General features: G+C 42.6%; 1 protein-coding gene across 1 annotated transcript in view; it reads right to left on the bottom strand.

Annotated features, from left to right (window-relative positions):
* The window catches only part of ppl (periplakin), an 81,999-nt gene that overhangs the window by 54,942 nt on the left and 3,817 nt on the right, over positions 1-23,240 (bottom strand). The window lies entirely within an intron of this gene.

Below are 23,240 nucleotides of genomic sequence, written 5' to 3'. Positions count from 1 at the left end.
AGAAACTTTTTCTGCCTTTCCCTCCTATGTCATCAAGAACCAACTAAGGTGGAGTGGTCATGTTGTTCAGATGAAAGACGAATGTCTGCCAAAACAAATCTTTTACTCCCAGCTTAAAGAAGGCAAACGTAAAAGAGGCGGACAACAGAAGAGATTCAAAGACGTCTTAAAAGCCAACATGAAGAAATATAACATCGACATCAACAGCTGGGAAACCAATGCTAAGGACAGGAAACCCTGGCAAGCCATCATCCGAGAAGGAACAGCAACTTTCGAAGCCAACGGATGTGCAGAATTAGAAGAAAATGGAAAGCGAGGCGGCAGCAACCAAAGTCCGATCTGCCATCTGGAACTACCTGTGCTGAATGCAGACGAGCTTTCAAAGCCAAGATTGGACTCATAAGCCACTTGAGAACCCATAAACAGATCAACAGAATGAAGACCATCATCCTCGACCTCGAGGGATAGCCACGACGACGACAACGATCTTGACATTTGACTCCACCTTTAAGACTCAGTGTTTACTCATGGACCAGCACAATGACACCTCAAGTGGAGCTCTCACCCCACGGCTCCAGAAACCAGATTGAAACCTAACTGTCAGTGCTGTCCATGTGAAGTTTACAGTGAAGATTCTGGTATATTAGTTCTAGCCAATAAGTAATGAAACAAATAGAAAATCTATTCCCGGATTAAGAAAAACAAATGAAATTACAGGTTTTATATAATTTGTGGACTTCTGACCAAAAAGCTCAGCTCACTCACACATTTACATTATTTCATGAAAGTTATTAAACATATGGTAATAGACTTCTGTGGGTAATTGCACCTAACACCAACATAACAGACTTCCTATTGGGCTGCTAAACCCTATATGCCATCATACAATCTTATTTGGTCACAAAATACAAGAAACAGAAGCAGGTCTAAACTATGGGGGCCTTGACTTTAAATAAAAACACAAAATGCTGGCAGAACTCAGCAGGGCAGACAGCATCTATGGGAGGAGGTAATAACGATGTTTCAGGCTGAAACCCTTCATCAGGACTCCTCCCATAGATGCTGTCTGGCCTGCTGAGTTCTGCCAGCATTTTGTGTTTTTATTTATTTCCAGCATCTGCAGATTCACTCGTGGGGCCTTGACTTTGCTCCTTTCATAGTATCATAACTGCTCCTGCACTTCACCATCCTATCCCCAAATCCCCATTCCCTTAGCAGGTAAAATAAAATCAATCAACCAATCTGCTTTGAAAACACCAGTGATAGACAACTGTGGCTGGGAATTTTAAACATTTAAGTTCTTTTAATCCCAACAATGAGAGATCATTCCTAAGAGAAAACAGATTGCATCATTTATGTATCTTCGTGGTAGATGATAGGCCTCTGTTAGTCTCGATAGACCATGGATTTGTGTGATAGATTTGTTGTCCAAGGGAAGGGCATTAGGACCCATACAGCTAGGCACCGGTGTCGCTGCAGAGCAATATGTCGTTAAGTGCCTTGCTCAAGGACACACACGCAGCCTCAGCCAAGGCTCGAACTAGCGACCTTCAGATCACTAGACGAATGCCTTAACCACTTGGCCACACACCAACTCATCTTCATGGTATCCTTTATTGTTAATTTAAAACTTGGGATAGACATCAACTTGGCTACTATTTTCCATTCATATTGATGATATCATATTGAAAGACAGGTGATAAACTCTTCATCTGAATCCAGCAAGGTGCAACCCGTTATTCTGCGTCTATGCCCTCTATAGTTCTAATCTCTCCAGTTTGTGGAATTAACTTTTCATCATCCATCTCCACTCAATCCCATTCTAGATCTCACATGTTCCAACATGGCCAGTTCTTACTCTTCTAAACTCCAGTCATTAGAGGCCGACCTTAATCGATCTCTCCCCACAGGACCACCTCTTTTCAGGAATCAATCTAGTGAATCAATGCAAGACTGTCTTAAACAAGTCTTTCCTTCTTCCCTCAGGTAAGGAAATCAATGGTGGACCAATCAAGTCACTGCGTCACTGATCCAGCGAACCGGGTTCAGTCCTGACCTCTGTTGCCATCCACCCCTTTGCACATTCTCCCCTTGGCCATCTAAGTTTATTCTGGGTGCTCCAGTTTCCTCCCACATCCTGAAGATGTTCAGGTTGGTAAGTTAATTGCTCAATGTAAATTTTCTTCAATGGTAGAACCCAGGGGGTGTAGGGAGGATAAAGTGGAGTAGGACAGGATAGTGGGTGCTACATAGACAATATGGATTCAATGAGCCAAATGGCCTGTTTCTATGCTGGTTCTATGACATACTAAAAGCCTGCCCAATTCCTTATACTGTACTCCAATACCCTCTCATTTTCCTTTAATTTCCTTCTACCTTTTTAACATACTTCAGTAGCTCACAGGTTGCCTATGACACACTCACAATAGCTTTATTGATGTGTTGCTACAGAGCTGTCTCGCTGATCCAAAGCCCTGTACATAGTACACCGTACAGCCTATTGCACTTTTTCACTGGAATCTCAAGTGCAAAGTCATCAATTCACAATGCGACTGATTTCACATCCATTGTATTCTGACTAATTACATCATAATTCAGCCCTGGTTGATAGATTCAGAACTGTGACATAAATTTTCAAAAATACAAGTCTTCAAGCAGGTGTCCCCAATGTTTAAAATGAAACCAGGAAATTCCTGGGTAAAATGCAAGAGCTAGCAACCAGGATATTTGAGCAATAATTTAATCTCAGCCAGCAGTTGGACTTGACTTGAACTGCAGAGAAAGGTTTTAAAAACATCGTCAGGACAGATGGAAATTATAACTGTATCCTTGGTGACATATGAGCAACAGGTACTGAATTAGACCTGAAGACTCTCGAGATCGAGTTATGGGTATGATCTCTCTGTACTGAATCTGCCAAACCCTTTAGGATAATTGCGTAATTTTTTATTAGAACCTGCTTTTAGCATTTCAGTACTTCAAAGTTTCAAGTTTATTGTAGACTGGTCAACAGCTTCCACTGTAATGAACCTGCACCCTTTTCTCTCAGTCTGAATTTATTCTTTATTATTTATAGATACAGTGCGGGGTAGCCCCTTCTGGCCCTTCGAGGTACATCACCCCAGTAAACCCCATTAACCATAACAATTTACAATGACCAGTTAACCCACTTGTGAACTGCGGGAAGAACTGCATACAGAGACTCCTTACAGAATGGCATGTCAGTTGAACTCCAGCCCTGAGTTGTAATAGCATCATGCTAACTGCTACGCTACCACAGCACCCCAAAATTAGCATACTCAGTGCATCTTTTAATATCAACTAGAACTCCCTAAATTCCTCCTTTTTAAAGCCAGCTCCAAAAAGCTTGGCTTCCTGCATTGAGCCAACTATGGCATGGCGGCAGGATGGAAAGAAGCCAAGTGGAAATAGAATTAGAATTGGTTATTACTATTGTCACAAGGGAGAGTGAAAAGATTGCATACTATTCACGCATATCAATTCTTTACTAAGTACATTAAGGGAGTACAACATAAAGCAGGAAGAGAGCAGAATGAAATGCAACAACTACAGAGCAAGTATAGACAATAAGATGCAAGATCATAACAAGATAGACAGTAAGGGCAATATTTTTAGAAGACAATGACGAGGTCGTACACTTTATTTAAAAAAAATAAGTGCAGCATGGCATTGGTAATGTTGAATTCAAAAGATGAATTTAATTTGACATTTGTTTGTGTTCTGTGATTTTCTGCCGAGCATTCTGGACACGCTATGCTGGCACCCGGCAACACTTATGGCTGGTGCCAGCATATCCTTAGGTTGTGCTGGTAAGTCAAACAACACATTTTACTGTATGCTTCGATAAATAAATAAATCTGAATATGAAGATAGATTCAACGCTGTCCATGCCCAGTCTTTGAAAAACAGTAATGTAAGAGAGTACTGTGGAACTTTATTGTCAAGTCAAAGTTTTGTTGAACTGCAGCTATTATGCATTTTGGATGTCGTGTTTATGGGGGACTGAGGAAAACTTTAAGCCAAGGAATCAAGCAAAGTATCTTGAATTGGTTTGTGTTGGGCAACAAATATCTTATACTAGACTACTGAGATCTGAGGGGGGGGGGGGGGGAAGTTATAAAAAACCTAATTGTTCAGATTTATGAACTTTTTAAAGTGCTGGTACTAAATTTGTGTAGGTAGATGTGACTAGGGTAACTTTATTGAACATGTGTTATTTGATTTGCTAACTTAATAGGCTGGCAAGCCAAAAGCTGGGTGGTTATATGTTCTGCAACCAAATCCCACAAGGGCATATAGTTCCTGAAAGCTAACACATAACACAATGGTTTATGTACAATTTATGTTTTGCATGCTGTCTAAACTTACATGCCTGTGATGCTTCTGAAAGCGTGTTTTTCAATGTAACTGTAGCACTCTGTACCTGTGAATGTGACAATAAACATGACTTGACTGTTGCCTGGAAATGATCAAGCTCTGATGATAGATGTAGCACTGTCCACGTCCAGTCCTTGCAGAGCAGCAACTAATGAAGGCAAACACGCTATACACATTCTTTAGCCCCTGTTCACTTGTGTCACCACTTGTACCCAACATTCCTCTGCTCCTTAGTGAATTGACAATAACGCCACAATCTATGTCCAGGTTTCCCATGCTGAAGATACAGTGAAGACATACTTCAGGCATTGAGAAATCATTATAATTTTATTTTCTTCCTAACCTCTCTGTCTTTCACTTTTAAGTGAAATGGGCTTCCTTTGAACAAACCTTTTCAGGGAATGTTCTCATATTTTCATATCCCAAAACTATGGTACATTCAGAACTTCAGATAACCAACAAAAAATACAAATATTGTCAGAGGATAAAGTTCCATTCAAACATCCACATCTGCCTTAACACTCTGTAAAATATTCTATCAGTTTAGATTGGGGCTTCCCAACCCCTTTCATGACATGGACATATACCACAAAGCCAGGGTTTCATGGACCCCAGGTTGGGAACCCCTGGCTTGGATTATTCATATTACAATTAAAAGTGGAAAGGACAATGATCCTTTAACTGCACATTGCAGTGGTAACTGTAATTGACTGAATAGTTACTCCCTGTTACTCCATTGGCATTAGGGCAGCAGTGAAGATCCTCCATCTCTGCTTATCCCTGGCCATCTTCTCTATTGTGCCCCAGGTGAGGTTCAAGGGCCTTATTTCTGCCTCTTTGGTAAGGTGCCAAGTTGTCTTTGGCCTCCCATGTTTCCTCCACCCTTCAGGGGTCCAGTGAAGTGCTATCTTGATGATGGAGTTGGTCTCTCTTCTCATCACGCATCCAATCCATCTCCAACATTTCCTCATGATGTTCACGGTCAAGTCCTCTTGGTGGCACTGAAGGAATACAGCACGGTTGGAGATCTTCCTTGGCCAGAAAATATGGAGGATCTTCTGGAGGCTTGTGGTGTGGAATGACAACTTGGTAAGGTTGTTCTTGATGAATGGTGGGAACTAAGTGTGGGTAAAGAGAAATACTCATGTCTTTTCTAAGAAGGTAGTCCATATCGACTGAATGGAGTATTGCCATGAATTGTAAACCTTAATTTACACTTAAACCATTTTTGAAAAGTTCCGATTCTTTGCTGTTTAACTGCTCACTGCAAAGTATTATTAAATGAAATAGTCATACAGCTTCTCGTTTGTCAACATCAATATTGTTTGAGCAGCTAATATTTTAATTGTGCAATGCATATTGAATGTTCGTTTAAATAGCACTGTGATTATCTTACAGGACAAATAATTCAGAGGGCTGGCCTTAAGAAATGATAACCTGAACAAATTCTAGCCAAATAAATCTAAAGCTTAGAAATATCTAGCACCACTGATGATGACTATAGTGGATGTAGAGACCCAGCTGCTTCAGGGAAGGAAATCTGCTGTCTTCATCTGGTCTCTGATCTCCTTAAGACACCAACGTGACTGACTCCAAAATGGCATTGAATGCAAATTGCTGCAGATGCTGAAAATCTGATTCTTAAAAAGAAAATGCTGAAAATTCTCAGAGGATCAGGCAACATGCACGAAGAGAAAAACAGGTAATAACACAGGTCAATGATTTTGATCAGAAAGGACTTGGACTGTGAATGTTTCTTGACCTGCTGAGTAATGAAAGCATTTTCCATTTACATTGTGGTAAATATCATGAATTTATGCCACAACTGGTGTCCATTAGACAAAGGAGTAGAACAAGGCCATGGGTTAACTCTCTTCAGCCTTACATGACTACACTGCCTGAATCTCATCTTTCAGCCCACATCCTGTCTCCAAACCGGGAGGGCTTCATGGCAAAGAGTAGGGCAGGGCAGGGGCCTGTGACTGCATGACAGAGACCTCCATCTTGGTTTGCAGAAGACATGAAAGTTGTTGGAGTTATGGATGGCAAGAAAGGTGATCAGAAGACACTGCAGGATATACATCAGTTAGAAACTTGCGTACAGAAATGCCGAATGGAGTTTGAGGCGGGTGAACAAATGCAAGAGGGAAGTATAGATTAAATGGCAAGACACTGAGGAGCAGAGGAACATTGGGTACAAGTCTGTATAGCTCCCTGAAAGTGGCAACACAAGTGGACAGGGGGTAAAGAAAGTGTAAAGCGTGCTTGCCTGCATGAGGCAGGGCACTGAGTACAAGAAGATGGAATGTTGTAATTGCATAAAACTTTGGGAAGGCCACACTTGGAGTACCGTGTGCTGTTCTGGTCACCATACTGCAGGAACGATGTGAAGGCTTTCGAGAGGGAGCAGAAGGTGTTCACCAGAATGTTGCCTCTAGCGAAGTGTATTAGGTACAAGGAGAGGTTGCACAAACTTGAATTGTTTTCTCTCGAGTATTGAAGTTTGAGAGAAACTTGACAGAAATACATAAAATTATGAGAAACCTGGCAGATACTCAGACTCTTCTCCCCCGTTGTCAGATAGTAGAGCACAGCTTTAAGTTGGGAGGGAGAAAATTTAAAGGAGGTTTGTAACACAAGTATTTGTTTACACAGAATGGTATGAGTTTGCAATATTCTGCCAAGGGAGGTGCTGGAAGTGGATAAGATGGTGACATTTAAGAGGCACTTAGACATGTGAACAGGCAGGGAATAGAGTGATACAGCCACATAATTATGAGATTGGTTTAAATTGGCACCGTTACCAGCGTGGTGGGCCAAAGAGCTTGTTCTCGTGCTGTTCTGCTCTATGTTCTAGTTTTAATTTCATTTCATGACCTGGCGTACCCTTCATTCCAGGATTGGAACCAGCCCTGGACCATTGAAGAGGGGAGGAAAACAATTGGATAATGATCCCACGCCTGATAGATCAATCCAAGCAATTCAGCAGCATGCTCCCATGAATGGTGGCAGAGTACTGAACGGTTACTGTGGAGCAGACTCCAGGAATGGGAGCAGCATCCATTATGGTGAGTGCAATAGCCTTTGCAACTACCTCTGGCCAGAAATACTGATCCGTCTCAGAATCCTACCCACAGCCACAGGAAATGACTCAGTATAAACTGTGAGAGCAGATACAATCCAACCATAATGCTCCTGCACCTCTAGCCAGGCTGTTCCAAAGCACCTTCAGTACTGTTATCTAGCTGATAAGGTGGAGAATGACTTGAGCACACAAATCCATTCCACAACCAGCCTATTCACAGCTATCATCAATGGAATAAAAGAAATGCTTAAGAAACCCAGAACCTCTTTCACACTGGACTGAAACACCAATACCTCCTGCCTAATCTGGCCTGGAGGTACATCACTAACTCTTCTGGTCAAATACTGGATCTCTAGATCACCACACATATGCAGTCCATCTGTCCCAGTCACCACCACATTCTGGTGGGCAATTAGGGATAATTAGCAACACACAAAGTGCTGGAGGAACTCAGCAGATCCGGCAGCATCTATGGAAGGGAATAAACAGCTGACGTTTCAGGCTGAGATCTTTCATCAGGACTAGAACGGAAGGGGGCAGAGGCCAGAATAAGGAGGGGGAGGGGTGGAGCACAGGCTGGCAGGTGACAGGTGAGACAGGTGGGGGGGGGGGATGAATTAACAGATGTAATAGGTGGAAGAAGTAAAGGGCTGAAGAAAGAGACATCTAATAAGAGAGGACAGTGGACCATGGAAGAAAGGGAAGGAGGGGAACCAGAAGAACATGATGGGCAGGTACAAAGCTAAGGGGTGAGAGGGTAACCAGAATGGGGAATGGAAAAAGGGAGAAGGAGGGAAGGAGAGAAATTACTGGAAGTTAGAGAAGTAGATGTTCAATTGATTTCTTTAATTCAGACTGATGGACAGATAATTAATAGACTGAACTGTCTGTCCTGTTTGGCTTGAGCTGCAGTGATGGAAATTGGCAGAGTTTTACCACAGACTGTAAAGGTCCAGTATCTCGCCCGGTCAAAGAGTTACCAACACACACTTCAATAAAGCTGGTTCAATCAATTCTATGCTCTCAAGGAAAACCGCAAGTGAAGCACTGTGGCATTATTATTCACCAAGGACACTTACTTAGATTTATTTGCTATGAACAAATTTCCTCCATTGTTGAGATGCTTTTGAGATATATCTGCTAAAACATTCCCAGTCCATGTATTTATTGATATACAGTGTGGAACAGACCCTTCTGAGCGCACAGCCCAGCAATCCTCTGATTTAATCCTGGTCCTAATCACGGGACAATTTACAATGACCAATTAACCTACCAGGCGGTACACCATTGGACTGTGGGAGGAAACAGGAACACCTGGAGAAAACCCATATGGTCACAGGAAGAACGTACAAATTCCTTACAGGCAGTGGCAGGAATTGAACCTGGGTCGCCTGCACTGCAAAGCATTGCGCCAACCACTACGCTACCTTGCCACCCCAGCTCTGACCCCAGTAAAAGAACCATCTCATGAACGTTTCCTGAATTTATGTCAGAATGGCGGCTTGGTCCATTGTGACGGCATGCTGTTACCTCACTAGTCGCACTGCATTGGTGGTATTTCTAAATCAGGGTTTAGAATTGAGCATCAGCAGATGTGCTCCGCTATCAGCTCAGGATTAAGTCTCTACCTGCATGATGGGCAGAGAACCTGGCACATCTGGTCATGGTGTACAATGCAGAATTGAGAATTACCTTTGTGACAGATTAGAGCAGATACCGTCTGATCCAGCATCAGCTTGCAATAATCAACTCTTTCTTGCTTCACCTTCTCCGGGGTCTTTGTGGCCTTTTCCTGAGATTGCCAATCTTCAATACTACCCTAGATTCACCAGGAACTATAGACCCATCACCAGTTCTGGCAGAGCCAACAACCTTGAAGGATGTATTCTCATGTATTTATATATATATATAAAAAATATACTGCATACAGTGAAGAAACATTTGTCAGGAACTGTCCAGCCTGGTTTTTATTTTGGTGTCTTCCCCCTTCCCTTCCTGAAGAAGTCTCAGCCCTAAATACCGACTGTTTATTCCTTTCCATAGATGCTGCTTGACCTGTTGAGTTCCTCCAGCACTTTGTGTTTGCCAGCAAAGTCTCTCCGCTTTCGCACTGGATGGTAAATTTGGGTGCACCCCAGCAGGTAATCAATGGCACTGCGACGACAGAACTTTCAGAAGATGTCCAGCCAGAGTTGCTGTCCCTGAACTCAATGTCACCTGGGGTTTGATTGATGGTAGTCAGACCTATGATCAGAAGCTTGAGAGTTCAAGCCCTTCTTCAGAAATTTGAACACTAAAATCTAGGCTTAAGAGTCTAATGCAGTGTGGATGGAGTGCTACACTCTTGGGAATTCTCCACTTCAGAAATATTCCTTTAGGATTTATCTTAAATTAAGTCCTATCAGTTCACAGTTGTAAAAATTTTAGTGGTAATAATTCAAACGGCAGTGGGACTTTTCTGCTGAGATGGCCAACATTCGTCATGGAGACCTACGATCTGGTTAGGGAAGAAACAAAATACTGCAGGTGATAGAAATCAGAAATAAAACAGAAACATTGGAATTAACCCACAGGTCAGGCAGCATTTCTGGAGATAAATGGAGTCACATTTCAGGTCAATAATCTTTCATAGGAACTGAGAGAAGTAGGAATAAGGTTGCAGAGAAGAGGAAAAGGGTGGAGAGAACAAATAACAAGGCTGGTACTAATATGCAGATTGGAGAATTTGATGGAAAGTCACTCCTCCAAATCATTAACTTTGTTACCTTCCTCACATATACCTGGCCTTTCAACATTTTCTCATCTGACCAGCCTACCGGTGTTGCTTATTGGATCTTGCTGTGCACAAAGCAGATGTCACATGTCTAATGCTACAACACTGACCGTGATTCAGAAGCATCCTACTGGATTCACCACATATGCCGTGATGTTAAACCTGTTTCTGATTCTGACTGCAAAGTACTTTGTGGTACCGGGAGGAGTTGAAGGGTGCTAAATAAACACAAGTCTGACTAGATGGGAGTTGATGTTTCTTGTTTAGCTTTAGTAAAATAATTTCGGTAAATTTTAGTCAGCCTTCCTCCCACAGGAATATTTGTTCAGGAACGAACTTGCTCTACTTTTACCACAACCTTTTGTTTAGAAGTTCTAAGTCAATCATTTGACGGTCATTTGGCAAACAAGTTGCCTTTGTGTTAATGCACTGGGTTCCAATAGCAAGTGATGCTGTAGTATGGCAAAGAGGCGTTGTACTGTTTGCTTTTTCTGCTCAGCCTGTCATTCCAGTTAAATCACCCTTGGGCCAAAAAGCAATGCCAGCCAATTTTTATTTCTCAATCCTATCTGCATTGCAGAAGTAACTAAACCGATCTATTGTTTGACTCAAGTTTATGGTGGAACAATTCCACTTTAGTAAAGCTTTAAAAATAATTAAAGCCATCTGCGGAGAGAGCATCCAATGTAACCTCAACAATATTATCGCTCATGAAGATCAAGCCATGAAGCCAATTCCAGGCTTCACTGAAGTACGTGATTGGTGATCACCATGACGACAATACCTTTGAATTAGTCATTCCCAAATGGTTACAGTGGAATATGGTAGCACATTGTTTCCATCTTGTGTTATGACCATGAAATCTTATAAAATATTGTATGGCTTCCCTGGTATGTTCAAATCATTGGTTTCCTTATGTCAGTCTAGGTAATTATTTCATTCTCGGGTTGACTTTATTTGTTTCTTTTCTTGCCCTGAAAGGGGCCTCTTTCTCCTAGAAAACCCACTTAATCTCTCCTGCTCAGGTCAGCAGAAGCTGAGATGTTCCTTGCTGAACACGAAGGAGGACTCTTTCTCGTTCCCGACTCCACTGGGGGAAGCGGCCTCTTCAGTGTGTGGGGCAGTTTTTCATGGGAGCAAGGCTAACATGACAGGACCTTAGTTTAGATTTAAGGTTATGGGCTTAAGAGGCAGGTAGAATTATGGATTTTTGTTTTCTCTATTAGCGGTGTGGTAGGTGTTTGGGACACAGCCAGCTCCATTACAGACATAAGCCTCACCACCATCAAGGACATCCTCAGAAGGTGGCACCATCCATCATTAAAGACCCTCACCATCTAGGACATGCCCTCTTCAGGGAAGAGGAGCCTAAAGACCCACACTTAATGTTTTAGGATCAGCTTCTTCCCCTCCACCTCCAGATTTCTGAATGGTTCAGGAACACTACCTCACTCTTCCTCTTCACGCTATTTATTTTATTTGTAACTTATACTAATTCTTCAATGTGTTGCACTGTACTGCTGCTACAAACACAACAAATTTCATGAGATATGTCAGTGATAATAAACCTGATTCTGATCAGCGGTGAAGGCAGAGAACCTTGGTCCATTTAAGAATTGCCTGGATCAGCACTAGAAAGAGCACAAGCCACAGGACTGAAAACCGAGAGGGAGCTTGAAAATAGCTCTAATCGGTATCAGCTTCTTCAGGTGACAAGATTACAAAGGGTAGCTCGTCTCCTCCTGTGCTCTAAATCTCTCCGATTCCATGATTCAGACCATCTCCATGCCATCAGTATCCTACTGATATAGTAGAGCCTCAGTTTTGCAGACTGTTGAAGATCAGCCTTGAAGAGCAGAAATGAGATCCTCACAGAGTGGAAAAAGAGTTGAGTTGTTCTGTCTTAAATACTCTTCGTTTGGTTTCTTATGGGTTGTGTGACATAGTCACCGAGTCCTTTCCTTTGTGGAGAGTAACATAACCAGGCACCACTGTCATAAGATCATCAACAAGAAACATCTCAGCTTCTCTGACCTGGGGGCCAGGAGAGATTAAGTGGGTTTTCTAGGAGAATGACAGCACTTACTGGGCAAGAAAATAAACAAAAAAAAAATCCCGAAGGAATGCAAGTCAGAGAATGGAATAATTACCTGACAAACATCCTTACCCAAAGACTGGTCAGAAGATGTAGCTCTCTCCCTTGAGCTGAATCGTGTGGGTTTATTGAAGAGCAGGGTGAAGAGAATCAAGAAAAATGGAATGGAGTGCAATGCTGAATGGTTTAGATGGGGAAAAGAGAAGGGGAGTGGAACATAAAAACCAGCATGGAGCCATTGGGCCAAATGGTCTGTTTCTGTGGTCTGTATTTGCTGCTTTCTATCCAGACGTCCAGTTATCTAGAACCCTTCCATTCAATGGTAAATGAAATGTTTGGAATACAGTTTTAATGAGTCTTAAAAACTTCTAGGAAAACAATAAATAAGAAATAAAAATGTTGTTGTGCTCAGCAATTGCATTTGCATCCAGCAGCAAAAATGTTTTCTTTTATGGACTTGGCAAATGCTCAGATTGAAAGCTGCTAAGAATTTGATGGGCGCATTCACTAACCACAGCTTTCTCTGGAACGAGATGATAACACAGATTGCTTCATCTGCTTTTGACCTTTAGGGAGTGAGATTTAATGCAGATTGCCTGATAAACTCCTTCACTTCACAAATTGGAAGGTTCTCACTTTGGACATTGGCACTGGATGAGAACCCACTGGTTGAGGTCACAAAGCCAAAATAAAAGAAAACATTAGCTCTGTCATGTATTGCAGGGGAGCTTTAAAAATCGGTAAATTTGCATCACCATCTGGTACGGAGGGGCCACTGCAAAGGATTGGAAAAAGCTGCAGAGTTGTAAACTCAGCCAGCTCCATCACGGGCACTAGCCTCCCCACCATTGAGGAAAGCTTCAAATGGCAATCCCTCAAAGAAGGCAGCATCCATCATTAAGGACCACCACCACCCAGGACATGCCCTCTTCTCATCAAAGAGCTACTAGAGCCCAAAGGTACACATAATGCCATCAGATTTTTCAACTGACAATCAACCTATGACCACTGTTTGCACTACTTAATTACATTCATGTACACACACACAAACATATCTATGATTTATAGCATATTTTATGTATTGCACTGTACTGCTGCAGCAAAATTACAAATTTCACTACATAGTCATAGATAACAAACCTGATTCTGATTCTAATCTGTCTTGCTGAGTGTGAAACCTTCAGATGACTGGACAGTGTAACATTCCATTTTCCCCACTTCACGCAACATTCCCCACAACAACAGAGGGGAAAGATCAAGCGGCTTGGAAAGCTAGCATTAGGTCTGCCATATCAGTTTATCAATGGGCTGAAGTTGATCCACAATCATATTTATCCTGCCTGACTAATCCACACTCCCCACCCAAGTTGTATTTTAACATGAAACTGACTTTGTGGCCATTCTAGTACTTCCACAGCTCAAACGGCATTTAAATCATTGAGTCTATCTGGTGGATTAACCTCCTTCAAACTTCATTAAAGCAGGAAGCCTCATTTACTATAAACAATATTTGGAAGCAATAATTGCTCCTAACCATTGAAAAAAAAAAATCGCCATGCCATTTTTTTTCCAGCACACGAGGGTTAAATATTACTGGATACAACCACAGCTGAACTGCTCATGAACTCCTCTGATGAGGAAAAAGGCTTTCACCATAAAATTCACCACCCACAGACCATAAGAGTTAATCAATCCTTTACTAAGTCTGTAGTTAATATTCTACTTTAATTCAATGCATACACACTCACGCTGCAGATTTTGTTATGTTTCCTCCTACACCCCTTCCCCGCCACTCCCTTCCTCTCGTTGCTAGGACACAATGCCAGTAGGTGTCCGGTGCTCTGTCCGCTCTCCGTGTGCGGCCTGAATAGTGAGCGCAAGTGATCACAGAGATCATCAGACCCAGAATCTTACGCAATACCAATCTTATCAGGATGTTTCAACTCCAACCACTGCATCAGAGTTGGTGAAGGAAATAAGACTTTCATTTCCTGGAGCAGTACAAAGAGAAAGAGGATAAATATTGTCACTGACTGCTTCCCTTCAAGTTCCAGTTGCTCTGGAGAACCAGAATCAAAGGGAATTTTCTACACAGGCAGCTTGTGTCCATCGGCCCAAACCAAGTAAATGGCTTCCAAGGCATTAGCAGTCATGCCTAGCATGCACAGTTTCTCTGTCCCTTGAGAGTCCTGTGGGCCCAGCCATATTTAAGAGCTGCCTATATTCTGTAGATACATTAATGGGTACTGGTCAGGAGAGATGACAACATGACAAAGCCAGGGAGGTCCACAGAGTGTGGGGGTCTACACTCACTCACATCTTTCTCAGGATTCTCCAACGGAATTCTTGAAGAATAGCATACAAAGCAGCATAACCCTTTCCTTCATTATTTCAATTCCTGCCCACCTGTGGATCTAACACCCCCCACCCAGCCCCTTGCCCTGTGACCTCTGAAGTTCCTCCATTATTGGAGGAAATACCTTCAAGCACATAAAGCATACACTGAAGGCTCTACTGCACTTGACACTTCGGGCATCACCAGAAATCAGCAGCTAACTTCATCTTTTACAACAATTTCTTGAAGTGACTATTGTCAGTGAAGACTTGGATTTGTATTCAGTCAATTCCCGATCACCCAGCAGCCAATTCATCAGTCTGTGGGCCAAGTAAGAGGGAGAGAAAGCCTACACTTCCAGGTCTAACTGTGCTGAGCTCTGAAGTGCCTGCAGCACTTGGGGCACGGGATGCACCTTGGTGTGGGGGTAACAGGGAAAGGGGTTGCAGGTGTTGGAGTCCATTCCAGGTGGACTACCTTCACCTGTAGCTTAGTGACTCGCTCTCCAATCCCGACCACACATGGGACGATACCTGCTGTACTGGGAGCATCAAAGTTTCCCCAGGACACCAGCCAGCCCATTAAGCAGGGCAGAAAGAAGGTCTTGCTGTCCTTCGAGCCCGGAGTTCAGAATCAGAATCAGCTTTATTAGCGCTGACACAAGTCATGTTACTTTGTGCATTGTTAGATCTGTCCCTTAATCTGCTGAGGCCGCTAGGTGCCTCTGAGGAGAAATCACACCAGCGAAGCCCAGCAGGGGGTAAGGGCACTGCCCACTGCCTATAGTCCCCCTTGTGGTCCTGGCACAGGTGAACACTGAGAAGGCAGAGCCTGAACGGGGAGCATGATCTACGGGCAGATCTTGATCCTTGCAGGAACGTCAGTGTAGATGATGTCCACAGATACTACGAGTGGTTGTTGCTGTGTTTACCCTGAGCGGCTGAGCGACGGCATTTCACATCAACCCAGAGCTCAATGCAAGCAGGCACGTTCCTCTTCTTTGTGCGCAGTACTGTGACACAGGAAGTGCAATGGCCAGCTTGCACAAATTACAATCTGACAAGAGCTGTGGGAGGTCGCTTCATGTTCAGCGATTTGTTGTGATCTTCTCCCCATCACAATGGAAGGTTGGCAGTCAACTTTCACCAGCTCCCTCCAACAGGTGTTTCTATTTACCCAATTAGTCAAGCTAGTCAATGGCATTCCACCCCCCATTATTAACTGACATACTTGTAATTCCCGTTCTCAAAGATTTTAAGCCATTCACTCGAGTTAGACTGGCTTCAACATCCAGCTTTAATGTGCTGTGCAAGACACACCCCGAGCATTCCTTGCATGGTTATCAACGCGGCTCCTCCCTTTTTAAAAGGCCAGAATTATAAAATCCGTCTGAAACAATAGATCGGTGGAATTATGTTTGCTGCAGGAGCAAGGGTAAAGTCAAATTCTCCAGCAAGAGCTGATGGACTTAAAAAAAAAATTGGTAAATTGCATTAAAACAATTAATTGCACTATTATTCTGATGAAACTCAAAGTGCAATATGGCACAGTTCTAAATTGCTTTTATTTTTTTTTCCCCCACCCGTACTGTAAGCTTTAGGACTGATGGCAATACTGGATCTGCTCTCGAGGCATCCAGAGAATCGGAGCAATGGGTGTAGGTGTAAAGAGTTACTCTATGATAAAAGCAGCACTGACAGCTCAGCAGCAGTGAGCAGGTGTGGCAGGGTGACTATCTGCCCGCTTCTCATGCAAAAGAGGCTGCCAGAAATTTGATTTGAGCTCCATGGTTTCACAAGTGAGATATGCGTGCCTATGACAGAGCCACTCCACACATCACCAATTCGAGCGGCATCTGTGGAAGGGAATAAAGTTCAAAGTAAAGTAAATATATATCACCATATACAACCCTGAGATTCATTTCCTTGTGGGCACAGTCAATAAATCTACTGAATAATAACCATCACGGAATCAATGAAAAACTTGAGTTCAGCCAGCATTCAGAGGGCAACAAACTGTACAAATTCAAAAAGAAAGAAATAAATAAGCCATAAGTATCGAGGACATGAGATGAAGAGTCCATGAAAATGAGAGCATTGGTTTTGGGAACATTTCAATGATGGGCCAAGAGAAAGAAGAAAAATAGCCCTTAACTCGGCAGTGGAGTGATCGGGGCACCGTCATGACGGTGTTTCCGTAGCAAGCTATTCTTGTTTTTAATGAGGCCGAGTTGCTAGCTCGACGCTCAACCCTACTTGGAGTTGAAATCGGGAACCTTTGCTCCGGAGTCCAGTGCTGATATTATTGCACCACCAAACGGGGTGGGCCAAGAGAAGTTACCAATGATTAGTCAATGTTCTGGGCTGAGATCGTTAATCAGAAATGGAAAGGAAGGGAAAATAAGCCAGATGGATATATTGACAGCTATACAGATGCACAGATAATTGAATAACACACAAAGTGCTGGAGGAACTCACCAGATCAGGCAGTATCTATGGAGGGGAATGAACAGTTGATATTTCAGCCCGAGACCTTTCATCAGGACTAGAAAGGAAGGAGGCAGAAGCCAGGATAAGAAGATGGGAAGAGGGGGAGGAGTACAAGATGGCAGGTCATAGATGAGACCAGGTGATGGTGGGATGACCTAAGAAGCTGGGAGCTGATAAGTGGAAGAGGTAAGGGGCTGAAGGAGGAAGAATCTGATAGGAAAGGACAGTGAACCATGGAATGAAGGGAAGGAGGAGAGGAACCAAAGGGAGGTGATAGGTAGGTGAGGAGACAAAAAGAGGTGAGAGGGTAACCAGAATGGGCAATAGAAAAGGAGAGAAGAAGGGAGAAGGAGAGCACATTCCTCCTCACCTGGTCTCACGTATCACCTGCCAGCTTGTACTCCTTTCCCTAGCCCCACCTTCTTATTCTCATTTATGTCTCCTCCCTTTCCAGTCCCGATGAAGGGTCTCAACTCAAAACATCATCAGCTTATTCCCCTCACAGATGCTGTCTGACTCGCTGAGTTCCTCCTGCAATTTGTGCATGTTGCTGAAGATTTCCAGCTTCTGCAGAATCTCGGTTTACAGATCATCAGTCCTTGAGTATTGAACTCATTCGGGCAGCCTTTACAGAGCTTGGAGATAACGAGATTCCAGATGCTGGAATCTTGAGCAAGAAAAAATACAAACTGCTGGAAGAACTCAGCAGGTCAAAGAGCATATGTGAAGGAGAAGAAACTGGCAACATTTTGGGCTGAGGTTAGGTGTTCTGATGCAGGGTTGTGACCCAATATGTCAACGATTCCCTTCCCTACAGATGCTGCATGACCCACAGAGATACAACAGTTTCTTTCTCACTCCGCTAAACTTCCTGGTTTTGGGTGTGGTGTGGGTGCGTCTCAGTTAAAAGACAACTGAAGTCTCAGACTTTGCTGGTAAATTTCATCTGGTTTAGAGATTTTGTGCTTGTGTAACCAAAGTGGAAAATCTCAAACAAACCATAACTGGGCACCAATGGTCTACTGCCCTGTGGGGAGCTGCCAGTGAGGTTCCTTCATGTTTAGTTTCTCTTGCATTTCCATATCGGAATTAGTTCTTGGATCCTTGCACCAATGCTAGGGCTAGTGCAGGAACTGTGACCCCACTGAATTGCCAGGAAGAAAGTGAAGGAGAAAATTAGTCTTTTTAGTATGTTGTGACATGTTTTAAGTCACATTGGTAGATATTAAAACACCAGGCTTAATCTAACAAGTGTCTCAAAGGAGGAAAGACATTGAGAGGTTCTGGAAGGGAATTCCCATATGTGAGACAACACACACACACACACAAAGCTGGAGGAACCCAGCAGGCCAGGCATGCACAGCAGATGTCACAGGCTAAGGCCCTTCATCGGGACCAAAATGTAGACCGTTTACTCTTTTCTATAGATGCTGTCAGGTGTGTGTGTGTGGCACCTAACAGCGACTTCTTGCATCTTTGGGGTTCTTTTGAAGACCCTGACCTGGAGTTACACACTGACTTGGGTTCTTTGCGGGAACGGGACCTGCTCTCGGGGTTCCACGAACGGCCGTTATTCCATATGCCAAGGATGCGGCCTGAGAGATTAGCTCACCTTCGGAGCTCCGGGATCTCATGGTTCTGGAGATGGGCAGACCGAAGGTCAGTGACTTGGCAGGAAATCGGTGTGTCGTGGGAGATGGAAGATCTCTGGCTGCGTGCCCAGAGACCCGCGATCTTTGGGCGCAGAGCTTGGAAAAAGCAACACAACGGATTTTTAACATCGTAAATCAGCGAGTTTTTTGTTATGTCTCCCCTCCGCTGTGAAACGGGGACACCTCTTTCTCCCTTATTAGGGAGAGAGAGAGAGCCTGTGGTATGTCAAATACCGGGTGAATGAGTAGTCTTTGGGGTACTGCAAGTCTGTGTCTTTGCTGCACACTTGAATGCTCGGTGGTGGGTGCAGATGCTTTTTTTTGTCGGTGGGGGAAGTGGGGGATCGTTGCTTGCTGCTGCTTACACGTGGGAGGGAGAGGAGCTGGGGGGACTGTGGGGTTCTAACATTTAACTGTCGTTCGTTCTTTGGGGGCCCTCCTCTGTTTTTTGTGGATGGTTGCAAAGAAAAAGCGTTTTTTGTGGATGTAAATTGTATACATTTCTCTGACATTAAATGTACCTTGGAAACCTTTGATGTTCTCGTATTTGTGATAGTCATGTAGGGCATGGGCAGCTAGCTAAAGGCTAGGGCACTGGTGACAGAGCAGTGAAAATCCATGATTTGCAAACAGTCTGAACTGCTGAACACTTAGATGGTTCTAGAACAGCAAGGTGTTTCAACGTTTGGAAACGGTGAGCCCATGGAGGGTTTTCAAAAAATATCGGAGAACTTGAAAACCAAGTCTGACCATTTTAAAATCAAAAGGAACCATAATAAAGAAAATTAAAATAAACTCAAGAGAAATAGCTTTTCTTCCCCATCATGTTATCAAAAAGATAGTTGCTGCTGCTAAACTTACAAGATCCCACAATGCACAAAAGCCTTCAGTATTTTACTGATGATACAGGTAATCTTCAGAGAATCTGATAGGCTGGTGCAAACTTTGACAAATGAAATTAGATCCTATAAGTATTAACACTGTTATAACATTATAGCATAGCTTATCATAACAGAAACAGCAATTAGATAAAAACTGTAAGGAAAATGTAAGGTTCACTGATACTACTAGGTGTAAGTTCAAAGCAGACAAGAAACTAACATGCTGAAAAGTTATAATAAAAGAGTCGGGCCACAGCTAGGGGAAAACAAGAGATTACAGATGCTGGAATACCTGATGGAGGAACTCAGCAGGTCACCGAGAACCTGTGGAAGGAAAGGAAATGTTGATGTTTCTGGTCAAAATCCCGCATGACCACTTTATAAATGTGGCCACAGCTGGAGTCCTGTGTTGGAAAGAGGCGGCAGCACTGCAGAAGTAGATCAGAAAGACGTTACACGAGGATGGAGAAGTTCAGTGTTGAGGAGTAATTGAACAGTTGATGTCTTTGAAACAAAAATAGCTGAGGTGAAATTCAAGCAAAGGATGTTTAAATATAGGAGGACGTCTACAAGGACTTTAGCAGAGGCATCAAATAAGAGGGATCTTTAGACTTAAGACACTCAAATGTAAAGATGAGCTTTAGTTGTCACGGATACATTGAAATGCATCCTTCTGTGTCATGGATGTGCTGGGGGCCGCTTGCAAGTGCTGCCTTGCTTCCTGCACCAGCATAGCATGCCCACAACTCACTAACCTAACTTGGATGTCTTTGGAATCTGGGGAAAAAAACCAAAGGACTTGGACAAAACCCACATAGTCACAAGGAGAACATTTAAACTCCTTACAGACAGTAGTGGGAATTGAACTCCGATCTTACAGTTGGCACTGTAAAGTGTTACTCTAACCGTTATGCTACGATGACGACTAATCAGTAGAGGGAAAATGTCCTTTCAAAGAGCTGTAGCGTCTGGAACTCGCTGGCTGAAAGATTGGCAGAGGCAGAACTGTTCACAACATATAAAGAGTACCAAGATGAACAAGGAAGACTAGGATCTGCAAAATTAGACATTAAGGGCAGGAATGTGGGAAAAGCCTCGCTATCTCTTCTTGCACATAGTGTGGGTAGTAGGTGAGCCTCTACGGAACTGTAAATTTCCATGGCTGAATGGGGCAGGAATATGGTCTAAAATTGCTAACTGAGTTACTTGATATTCAAGTACAGTAAATTTCCTTGTGCAGGTTCTTCATCAACACAAGCATAACTCACACCAGGAAGTGCCAGTTTCTGGAGAGACTCAAAATGACCTGGAGGAGATGTCATAGTGTCTCCCTCCAGTGACGTTACATAGGATTAAGGATTCATATCGGCTGAGAGATTATAAAAAACAGAAATGCTGGGAAAACTCAGAAAGTGGAAAGAGAAACAGAGATAATTTTTCAGGTGGAAGATGCCTTAGTTCTGACGAATGATCTTTGACCAGAAAGATCTTTTTCTCTCCAGATTTGCTGCTTAACCTGCTGCACTTTCCCAGAATTTTCTGTCTCATTATTAGCTTCTGCATTTTTATAAATTCTCAGATTTTCCTTTAGCTTAAAGGTAATGTATTACGACCACCATGTAAATATATAAACAGAGTAAAAACAGGAAGAAAATTTGTTTATATAGTGCTTTACATGTCTGCCTGAAGCAGTCAGATATACAATAGGATAGTAATTGAAGTGTAGCTAGTAATGAAAGACAAGAAATTTGTATACACCAAATTCTAAATATAGCAATAACAACCATCTTATCATTTTAGTGAGGTTGGTTAAGGTATAATACTAGGAATGCTTCCTATTTAATCCTTCAAAATAGTTGCCTAGGATCTTTCTCAGCTCCTTTAACGAGTAGATGAGGCTTTAATTTGATTGCTCATCCAGAAATCAGCACCTATGACTAGATCAGCAGTCTTGCTGCTCACCTAGATCATTTAAATCTCTGCAAGGGGCAGAAAACTACAACCTGTGTTTCATTAATCACTTCCTCTCCAATAAACATAAAACAGAATTTGGAGAAGCCAGATCAAAGATGAGACACTTTTACTTAGAAATTCATCCTTGCCAATACAAGATTGGTCAGACATACTATTCCCATCCAAAGCAGGGATGAATTATTACATTTGTTAAATTACAGCATTCAAACATACACTCGGTGGCCACTCTATTAGGGACACCTGTACCCCTGCTCATTAATGCAAATATCTAATCAGCTGATCATGTGGCAGCAACTCAATGCATAAAAGCGTGGTCAAGAGGTTCAGTTAATGTTCAGACCAAACATCAAAATGGGGCAGAAATGTGATCCAAGTGATTTTGACTATGGAATGATCGTTGGTGTCAGACAGAATGGTTTGAGCTTCTCGGAAACTGCTGCTCCGGGATTGTCCTGCACAACAGTCTCTAGATGAGGGGTTCCCAGCCATTTTTCATGCCATTGACCAATACCATCAAGCGAGGGGTCTGTGGACCCCAGGTTGGGAACCCCTGCTCTGGAGTTTACAGAGAATGATGTGAAGAACAACAAAAACATTCAGTGAGTGGCAATTCTGTGGGCGAAAGTGTCAAGTTAATCAGAAAGGCCGAAAGAGAATGGCCAGACTGGTTCAAACTGACAGTGGCTCAAATAACCACATGCTGCGACAGGGGGATGCAGAAGTGCAGAGAACTATCTCTGAATGCAGAACACGTCAAACCTTGAAGTGGATGGGCTACAACAGCAGAAGGCCACACCGGATTCCACTCCTATACCTACAAAAATTGGCCACTGAGTGTACCTGATTGTCAGCAAAATGATTTTAGAAAAGCTTTGCAAGATACAATTATATAGGAAAATTTACTTTAACGAGCTTAAGAACTGTGTTTGATAATTTTTGCATTTTCCACTAGATTAAATGTATCATTATTAATTGGAATGGTAAAATGATTTGCCCATCAAGTTCTGGGCAAACCCACTAAAGATTCCATTAACTGGGCCATCAATCAAAATCAGAAAAGTCTGAACAATGAAATCTGGCCATTGGGGATTAAAGTTAATGATAGTACTAAATAATTCAAATGTTAAAAGTAATTAGCTTACAACTTATTACCATACTGTTAAATATTTATGTAATATTGATTTTCTTTATAATTTCTTTAGAACATTTTGCCTGTGTGTTAATATGAAAGCCCAGAGCAATCACAAATTACATTCCATATACTGTATGTTGCACATTGCCTATCAAATTATCAGTATGGTTTGCTGCAGTATTTCATAATATAACAGATGTAGAAAGATGAAGTCAGAGATTTGCATGATGGCATTAGTTTGTTAAACTGGGTTTTGATTTTAGGAGAAAGGTTTGGCACCAGTTTCAGTAGCTGAGGCATGCAATGAGAATGCTGTCTAACCTGCGATGTTTTACAAAGCTGGAGACACCTGGTAACATTCCTCCACATTCAATGTTTACAGCCTTTGTACTCCACATACACCTTCCATTTTGATGGACTTGCCAA

This window comes from Hemitrygon akajei, chromosome 11, assembly GCF_048418815.1.
Source record: "Hemitrygon akajei chromosome 11, sHemAka1.3, whole genome shotgun sequence".
NCBI lineage: Eukaryota > Metazoa > Chordata > Chondrichthyes > Myliobatiformes > Dasyatidae > Hemitrygon > Hemitrygon akajei.
This window is presented reverse-complemented; position numbering and strand designations above follow the sequence as displayed.